The following is a 10,907-nucleotide window of genomic DNA, read 5'->3' as shown; positions in this document are numbered from 1 at the left end:
AACGCCCAGTTAACTTAAACATTTTCCTCAAATGCACATTAAGCAAATGCAGATATTAAAAGATTCCCCATTTTTAATACCCATTTAACTTAAACGACTTTCACAGCAACCATTAAGTAACCAAGACATTAAGAGATTCTCCATTCTCAACGCCCAGTTAACTTAAACGATTTTCAAAACAACATTAAATAAATAAGTCATTAAGAGATTCCCCATTCTTAATACCGATTTATCTTAATGATTTTCAAAACAAAACGTTAAGCAAACAGACATATCAAGAGATTCCCCATTCTTAATATACTTTTGACTTAAACGATTTTCACACAAAACATTCAGTAAACAAGACATTAAGAGATTCCCCATTCTTAACGCCCAGTTAACTTAAACGATTTTCAAAACAACATTAAATAAATAAGTCATTAAGAGATTCCCCATTCTTAATACCGATTTATCTTAATGATTTTCAAAACAAAACGTTAAGCAAACAGACATATCAAGAGATTCCCCATTCTTAATATACTTTTGACTTAAACGATTTCCACACAAAACATTCAGTAAACAAGACATTAAGAGATTCCCCATTCTTAACGCCCAGTTAACTTAAACGATTTTCAAAACAACATTAAATAAATAAGTCATTAAGAGATTCCCCATTCTTAATACCGATTTATCTTAATGATTTTCAAAACAAAACGTTAAGCAAACAGACATATTAAGAGATTCCCCATTCTTAATATACTTTTGATTTAAACGATTTTCACACAAAACATTCAGTAAACAAGACATTAAGAGATTCCCCATTCTTAATACTCATTTACTGAAACGATTTTCAAAAACGATAGTTAAGTAACCGAGACATTAAGAGATTCCCCATTCTCAACGCCCAGTTAACTTAAACATTTTCCTCAAACGCACATTAAGTAAACCGAGGTATTAAAAGATTCCCCATTTTTAATACTCGTTTAACTCTAATGGTTTTCAAATTCCACAGAAACAAACTCAAACATACTCTCACATTCAAACCATAATTCACAACAAACACACCAATTAACAAACATCAAGTATGGACACGCCAAATACAACGAACACAATTCAACACAACATGACACCCAAATGCATCAGACTTCATTTACTCAAAGTCATTCACAATGACTTCAAATTCATTTACCACGAAACATTCATCAATATAAACAAAACCTAACTCTAAGGTTTTACCCGTAACGCATTAGATTCGTTTTTTCCCAAATCGATACATTAAATCCTAACAAATTCCTTCCCACACAACCACAGATAAGTCCCTAATGCAAACTAGAAGTTTGGAAGGAGCCCTTACCTTAACGTTAGCTCAAACGTGGTTTTCCGGTACCGCGAGTAAAGCCGGTAAAATCTTTGCTCGCAACGTCGCCTCCAAATTGGTCCCCTAGCACCGTGGCGTGGTAGTGAGCAACTTTCCCTTCTAACTTTTCGCGAAATGAAGCTTGGATCTAGAAGAAACGGAGGGATTTGTGTTTGGATCTCAAATACCGTTTTTCTTCGTTTTCGAATCAAAGAGGAAGAGTGGAGTTGCGAAATCCTTGTTCTAACTCTCACCCAACCTTGGGTTACTAGTTTTGAAGAAAAGAAAGCGACGAAAATGAAAACGGGAGAAGGAGGAAAAATGGGTCACGGTTGATCAGAGGAAGAAGATGGAAAATTCGAATTTTCCTTCCTTTCTTTTTCTTTCCTTTGTTTTTCCTTTGAATTCAGTTTGACAAAGTTCATAACTTTTGACCAATTTGATGAAGTTGCAATCGAATTCAGAGGTAGCAAACAATGAAAACATAAATAATTTGACACATAGATTTATCCTGGTTTACCACTAACTTGGCTACATCCAGTCCCCTCATTCAGAAGGTTTTAATCAACTAATTCAAATACCTTGAATTACAAAGCACTTGATCCTCCAAGCATTCCGAAACAACCTGAAAACCCTCGACTTTTGTGCAACTAACCACTTTGACCCTACAAACCATGTCTTCTCAAACAGTCTGACAATCTCAGAATTTTGGGGAACACAAACACCTTGACTATACCAGCCAAGTCTTATCCATACAACCTGACAACCCCAGATTGTTGAAGGCACACTAACACTACTATGGGGTTTGATACACAAGATTAAAAATTTAAGTGTTTGTTTCTAACTAAACTGATTTCAAATTAACTAAACTTATAAATTGTATCTTCATTCCTTGCTTGGTCAACCATGATGTTATTCAAAAATAATTCTGAACAAGATTCTTTTTGATAATATGTTACTTAGTCAATTCATTATTTCTGAATCCAATCTGAGTAGTTCTTCTAGATTGACTTTGTTCGTATTTTGTTTAGATTGAGTTTGTAAATTCTTCAGATTGATTATGTTTGTATTTTGTTCATATTGAGTTTGTAAATTCTTCAGATTGATTATGTTCGTATTTTGTTGTAGATAAATCTTGATCAAATCTTCTTCAAATCTTGACCACATCGTCCTTTCAACTTGGTCATTGATTTTCTTCAATTATAAATTTGAATCAAATCTCATTTTAGATTTTCGTCACTTATAAATCTGAAGTACTCTTTGAAGTTAAATATATTGTTCTCATAAAATACTTTTGTTATCATCAAATCTCTAAGCATAAAATCAACTTGGTTCCATTAACGTTAGGTTATATAAAAAAAATTATCAAAGATTTTTCTCAAATCTCCAAGCCTCTATGCAAATTGCTACAACATGAAGTAGCATTTGAGTTTGATGTTGATGGTATTAAGGCCTTTGACACCATGAAGAACACACTCATCACAACACCATTCATCATTGCTCTTGATTGGGAAAATCCATTTGAAGTAATGTGTGATGAAAGTGACAATGATGGGGAGACAATGTTGGTTCAAAGATATGGAAGGGTATTTCACTCAATCTACTATGCTAGTAGAACTATGATTAATGCTCAACTGAATTATACCACCACTAAAAAGGAATTGCTGGTTGTGGGGTTTGCATTTGAAAAGTTTAGGTTTTATTTAGTGGGAGAAAGGTTAATTTATATACAAACCATGTTGCCATTAAATATTTGATTTCTAAAAAGGATTCAAAGCCAAGGGTCATAAGGTGGATGTTATTGCTGCAAGATTTTGATCTAGAGATAAATGATAGGATCAGAAAATGAGACGACATATCACTTTTCTAGGATCCCTGAAAGTGAAGAGGGCAAACAAGATGTTGCAACATACCTATATTACCAAAAAAGAAAGAGTTTCATTCATAATACTAAACCTTAATTGTATAAGAGATGCTTAGATAAGTTGCTAAGAATGTGTGCTTCCAAGCAGTAGGTCTTTGAAATATGTAACACCCCGTTTTTCAAAGCGAGGGTATATTTTTTTTTTCAAAAGTAATTAAACTAAAACAGAGGAATAAATAAAGAAATGTCTTTGGATAAATAATTGAGTCATTATAATTTACAGGCAGCGGAAAAGTTACTCCAATTATAAATCCAAACCATTTACCCAACAACAAATGGTACATATAACCCATCGAAAATAACATGTCAAGCTGACAATATTAGTATAGGTACAGTCTTCCATTTTAAAATAAATGCAATACAAAAGAAAGGCATCTGTTCCCTCTGTGACAACCTAGTCTGATCATTTTACAAAACAACTAAACACCCTGACTGATCTCCACGCGCCCCGTGAGATCCCCCTATCGTAGCTGCAGTCAAGCGTTCCCATCTCCATTTCCGTCCGTAGGGTACGAACCGGTAAGATCGTCCTGACTCTCATCTGAGGGCAAAGCCCAGATTTCCACAATAATTGTAAAGGTCACCAACCGAAAATAACAGTTAACACATAACATTTAAGTTTTAAATGCTAAAATAACTTTTCAACTAAGCATGCACCTTAGCAGGATTTTCAATATGCGAAAAGTTCATACAATACTTTGCCAGTTAAAATGAAAGTAAAATGAGGTTCTCAATCCCCTAATTATAACATAACAAATCAAGACATGGATAGTTTCATGAGCAAACAATCATACAACTAAAACTGAGGATTTTCACTGAGCCAATCGATTAGGCAATCGATTGGGGTGAAGGATTTTGATGAAACAGAATCCTGGGCTGAAATCAATCGATTGGGAAATCGATTGAGTGAGTACTGAGCCCCTGACTTAATACCAATCGATTTCCAAATCGATTTCCTGAAGGTTTTTAGTGAAATTTTGAACTCTGGCTTGATTCAATCGATTGGGAAATCGATTGACAGGGTAGCTGAGCCCCTGACTTAATGGCCAATCGATTTCCAAATCGATTTGGTCGAATATGGATGAGTCCCTGACTTAGGCCCAATCGATTGGGCAATCGATTTCGTAAATGATTTTCGAAAAACTGATTACAAAATCGATTGGCTAATCGATTTTGTCCATTTGGCCAAGTCCCTGTTTACTATCCAATCGATTGGGAAATCGATTTACCTGTGTATTCTTTCAAAAATTCATAAACTAACTCAATCACATTCATGCATAATCCCAATTCTTAACACTTAACACTGATAACACAATTACTACGACATCATGGATTTCGAAATGGTATTGCAATCAAACATGTTATCACCAAATTCCAAAACATAACACTTAGCATTTATAACACATTACTACACAAACAAAATGAACCAACAGTTCACAAATCAACAGGGTGTAGTCTCTCGCGGACAAACACAATTCCCTCAGGAACGTAAGTCGTAAACGTACTACCTATCACGGGTCCGTACCGTTTACCGAGGTGCCACCTATCCCGGGTCAGCACAACTTACCAAAACATACACGAGTAAACGAGACATTAAGAGATTCCCCATTCTTAATTCTCATCTAACTTAAACCAGGGCGTAGTCTCTCACGGACAAACCCCTGCGCAGTCTCTCACGGACAAACGCAATTCCCGCAGGAACGTAAGTCGTAAACGTACTACCTATCACGGGTCCGTACTGTTTACCGAGGTGCCACCTATCCCGGGTCAGCACAACTTACCAAACACAATTCCCTCAGGAACGTAAGTCGTAAACGTACTACCTATCACGGGTCCGTACTGTTTACCGAGGTGCCACCCATCCCGGGTCAGCACGACTTACCAAACGTAAATCGTAAACGTACTGCCTATCACGGGCCCGTACTGTTTACCAAGGTGCCACCTATCCCGGGTCAGCACGATTTACCGAAACACACATAAAAAAGCGAGACATTAAGAGATTCCCCATTCTTAATTCTCATTTAACTTAACGATTTTCAAGACAAAACATTCAGTAAATAAGTCATTAAGAGATTCCCCATTCTTAATACTCATTTACTGAAACGATTTTCAAAAACGAACATTAAGTAACCGAGACATTAAGAGATTCCCCATTCTCAACGCCCAGTTAACTTAAACAATTTTCCAAACAAAATAATAAGTAACCGAGACATTAAGAGATTCCCCATTCTTAACGCCCAGTTAACTTAAACAATTTTCCAAACAAAATAATAAGTAACCGAGACATTAAGAGATTCCCCATTCTTAACGCCCAGTTAACTTAAACGGTTTTCAAAACAAAATGTTAAGTAACCGAGACATTAAGAGATTCCCCCTCCTTAACGTCCAGTTAACTTAAACGGTTTTCAAAACAAAATATTAAGTAACCGAGACATTAAGAGATTCCCCATTCTTAACGCCCAGTTAACTTAAACGATTTTTCTTTAAAACAAAATATTAAGTAACCGAGACATTAAGAGATTCCCCCTCCTTAACGTCCAGTTAACTTAAACGGTTTTCAAAACAAAATATTAAGTAACCGAGACATTAAGAGATTCCCCATTCTTAACGCCCAGTTAACTTAAACGATTTTTCTTTAAAACAAAATATTAAGTAACCGAGACATTAAGAGATTCCCCATTCTTAACGCCCAGTTAACTTAAACGATTTTTCTTTAAAACAAAATATTAAGTAACCGAGACATTAAGAGATTCCCCATTCTTAACGCCCAGTTAACTTAAACGATTTTTCACAAACAAACGCACATTAAGTAAACGAGACATTAAGAGATTCCCCATTCTTAACGCCCAGTTAACTTAAACGATTTTTCACAAACAAACGCACATTAAGTAAACGAGACATTAAGAGATTCCCCATTCTTAACGCCCAGTTAACTTAAACGATTTTTCACAAACAAACGCACATTAAGTAAACGAGACATTAAGAGATTCCCCATTCTTAATACTCATTTAACTTAATGGTTTTCAAATTTCACACAACACAAACTCAACAAATTCTCACATCAAAACATATCAATTCATTTATTCACAAATCCAACCATACACATATCAAATTTCATCAATATCAATTAAGAGCATGTCAAAAACAACGAACACAAATCAAAGCAACATAACACACAGATACATCAAATTTCATTTACTCATAATCACACACAATGACATTCAAATTCATTTACCACGAAACATTCATCAATATAAACAAAACCTAACTCTAAGGTTGTTACCCATAACGCACTAGTTTGGTTTTTCCCCAAATCGATACATTTAACCCTAACAAATTCCTTCCCACACAACCACAGATAAGTCCCTAAATGCAAACTAGAAGTTTGGAAGGAGCCCTTACCTCAACGTTAGCTTTAACGCGCGTTTCCGGTACCGCGAGTAATTCCGGTAAAATCTCCGCTCGCAACGCCGCTTCCAAATTAGTTCACTAGCACCGTAGCGTGGTGGTGAGCAACTTTCCCTTCTATCTCTTCGAGAAATGAGGTTTGGATCTAGAAGAAACGGAGGGGTTTGTGTTTGGATCTCAAAACCGTTTTTCTTCGTTTTCGAATCAAAGAGGAAGAGTGAAGTTGCGAAAACCTTGATCTAACTCCCACCCAACCTTGGGTTACTAGTTTTGAAGAAAAGAAAGCGACGAAAACGAAAAATGGAGAAGGATGGATTTTGGTTTCACGGTGGTCTGAGGAAGGAGATGGAAAATTGGAAATTTCCTTCCTTTCTTTTTCTTTCCTTTGTTTTTCCTTTCTTCCTTTTTCCTTCCTTCCTTGATATACTATTTTCTTTTCCTTTTCCTTCCTTCTAGTTTTCCTTTCTTTTTCCCTCCAAACAAACATATAAAAATATAATAAATATAACTTAACAAATATCTCAAAATCTAGATATTTATTAAATTACCGTTTCACCCGAAACGCCTTAAATTCTCCGTAAAGGATTTTCCGCAGTTAAATTCAATTTATTTATCGACGAGAAATTCTAATTGGCATCGAAATATCTTTTCGATTATAAAACTCCAAAATATTATTAACCTTGGCTTAAAAGCCTTCGAGCCAAAATCCAAAATACACCAAAAATACATAAATGGTACTTTAAAATTATGGGTCTTACAAAATACTAAACATTGTCATGCATCTCTATGTGGAGGGCAAACAAGATGTTGCAACATACCTATAACCGCTGCAAAGGTTATTCAAAATAATTAATTTTGGCTAAACCTTATCTAGGATGCACATGCAATGGTCAAAAATTTTGTTATATGCCATAGAGTTGGCAATATATCAAGCAAGCAAGAAATGCTATTGCAAGTTATCCTTGAAGTTGATATGTTTGATGTTTTGGGAGTTGACTTTATGGATCCCTTTCCCTCGTCATTTGGAAATCTTTATATTTTAGTAGTTGTTGATTATGTGTCCAAATGGATTTAGACAATAGCCTTTCCTACTAATATTAATGTCAAGGTAGTTACCAAATTTATTCATAAATTTTTTTTTACTAGGTTTGAGACACCAAAGACTATCATTACTAGTAAAGGAACTCATTTTTGTAACAAGTGTTCAAAAACTTATTGTCAAAATATGTAGTTAAATATAAAATTTCTATTGCCTACCATACACAAACAAGTGGAAAAGTTGAACTCTCAAATAGAGAGATCAAAAGAATCCTAGAGAAAATTGTAAACTCTTCTATGAAAGATTGGTCTCTCCATTTGGAACATAATTTGTAGGCTTATAGGACTACGTATAAAACACCTTCAAACATATCTCCCTATAGGTTAAGTTTTTGCAAAACATGTCATTTTCCCATTGAGTTGAAACACAACGTATTTACAACTATAGAAATAAGGTAAACATGGATTTAAGTAGGTTGGTGCAACATGAATGTTGCAACTTAATGAGATTGATGAACACAAAATGTTTTCTTATGAAAATCTTGAGCTATATAAATCCAAGGTTAAAAAATGGTATGACAAAGGATACATAGAAAAGAGTTCCATGTCGGGGAGAAATTCTTGCTTTTTAATTCTAGACTTGAAAGAAGAATCATGTATATAATTCAAAGTCAATGGTTAGAGAATTAAGCATTATTAGGGAGATCCTATGGAGAAGACAAAGGCCTCTACAATACTTAATGATGAATGACTTGTTCCTAATGTCTGGTTGAGGACTTTTAACCAATAACTTTTGGGAGGAAACCCAACAATAAAGGTAGTAGAAATACTCCTAGATTTTACTTTGTTTTAATTGTCTTTGTTTTGTAGACTTGGTTGAACATTTAAGAAGGAATGTTGCAACATTATTGTGGCATAGTTGTGTGTGTAAAATGAATCAAGAATATGTGAGGTGCAAATTTCAAAAAGAGATTTGATGGGCCCCAACGGTGTCTCAATTAAGACATGTTCAATGTAGTTCATTTAATTTTAGGTGTAAAAGTTAACCTAATCTGCTTATTTGTCATTATTCTTCTAAACCTACCGAAGGTGCAAACACGGGAATGAGAGTTGAAATTTGTTCGACTAAGTTATTTAAATAAATCTTTTCTCTAATCTGCTTAAATAAATCTTTTCTCTAATTTATTTAAATCTGGTTTAAGTTTGGTGACTTACTTAGAATAAAAGTAGTAGAAATTGGGTTAAGTGATCAAAGGTAGAAGTAAAACAAGAATTGCAGAAATAAAGTGACACAATAACTTATCTTGGTTCACTACCAACTTGGTAGCTATCCCAAGTTCCCCACTCTAAAGGATGTAACCCACTAATTCAAAATATGAATTACATTACAGCTTATCCTATAAGTCAGTCTTCTAAAAACTACCTCACACCCAAAGAATGTTTTTGGAACACAAACATTTTGACTCTACAAGTCATGTCTTCTCAACACACCAGAAAAAACTTAGAAAATATTTCTTTTGAACAAGTGTTTCTCTAGAACTTAACCTTATGAACTCTAATGACTTAGGAAATTTTTTGCTTGTCAATTCTTTTATTTTCTTCTTCAGTCTTGGGTATCTATTTATAGAATAGGTTAGGGTTTCTCCTTTGTGCTTGCAATATCTAAATCATATATTTGCAAATAATAAATGTATCTTCTAGTGAGTGTTTCTTCTTTAAAAGATTCTTGATCATATCTTCTTGTAGATTCCGATCAACTCTTCATGTCAATAATTCATATCTTGTCGATAAATCTTGATTAAATCTTCTTGTAAATAATTTTTATCTTATTGTGAAAAATCATGATCAAATCTTCTTATAAATAATTCATATCTTCTTGTAGATAAATCTTGATCAAAACTTCTTGTAAATAATTCATATCTTTTTGTGATAAATCTTGATCAAATCTTCTTGCAAATAATTCATATTTTCTTGCTGATAAGATGTTGATCACGTCTTCTTCAAATCTTGACCTTATCTTCTTTTCAACTTGGTTAAAGATTATCTTCAATTATTAATCTGAATCAAATCTTATTTTAGATTGTTTTCAAAAACATGAAACTCTTGCTTGATTTGAACTAAAATGGATTCAGGTTGTTCTTGGATCTCCACAAGTTTTTGACTCGGCTAAGTCTTCTTTTCATACTTAATTCTTTCAATTTATGTCGTCAACTTTCCATCAGAGGCATTAACTTTGTTGTTGGAGTGAGATGTTGTGTTTCTTAAATAATGATAGTCATAGACAAAATTGCAGGATTTAAAATTAGTCGTATTAGGAAATTCACCTTATTGAAACTTGAGAGTCAGTGCAACATTAGAGGCTCAAAGACATCATTTGGGTGTGTCAGACCATTTTGATCAGTGTTAATTATACCTTGATACAAACTCTTCAAAGGCATGTTGAGTTTGTGCACATCAATGACATGCAAGGGCTTTAGAGGCATGCTTCAAATTCAGTCTTCAGACTCAATTTCAGAGCCATTCTTCACAGACAATCTTCATACCTAATTATCAAACCCAACCTTCCAATCCAAACATCAGACCCATACATTAGAGGCTATCTTTGTAGCCTTTAGAGGCACGTTCTCTCATCAAACACACCCCACGTTGTCATTATACCAATCGTTCACATGACCCACTAAACTTTAAACTTCAAACTTACCTTTCTCTTAATTTGTTTCTCCCTCAAACACTCCAACACATTTTTCTATTACACTCAATCTCTTTTCACCATAAATCTTTCACATTTTCAGCCATTTTCTAATTTGAAATCTACAAAACCCACCATAACCATCAATTTCCACCATATTCAAGCCACCGTTTATTGGAAAGCATTGCTAATATAAAATTGAGTGAAAAACAAGAGATAAAGAGAACTAATCTAACCCATCATTTGGTTCCAATTTTGACCTAGTTTCTAAAAGTGAAGAAGAACCTTCTTCACCAATCAAGTCACTTGCTTCAAAGGTTATAAAATTTTCCAATGAACTTTTCATCAATAGGTTTGATAGCACAATGATCACTGCTTGATTGTTTCAAAAAAAAAAAAGGATTCCCTTTAAAGGATAACATTCCTCAACCATTCTTGTTGAAATTACTAACGTGATTACATGCATGAAGTGGAAGAAATTGGTGCAACACCATGATTCATTTTGCCTAAAT

The sequence above is a fragment of the Cicer arietinum genome, chromosome 1 (genome assembly GCF_000331145.2).
Source record: "Cicer arietinum cultivar CDC Frontier isolate Library 1 chromosome 1, Cicar.CDCFrontier_v2.0, whole genome shotgun sequence".
In the NCBI taxonomy this organism is placed as follows: Eukaryota; Viridiplantae; Streptophyta; class Magnoliopsida; order Fabales; family Fabaceae; genus Cicer; species Cicer arietinum.
This window is presented reverse-complemented; position numbering follows the sequence as displayed.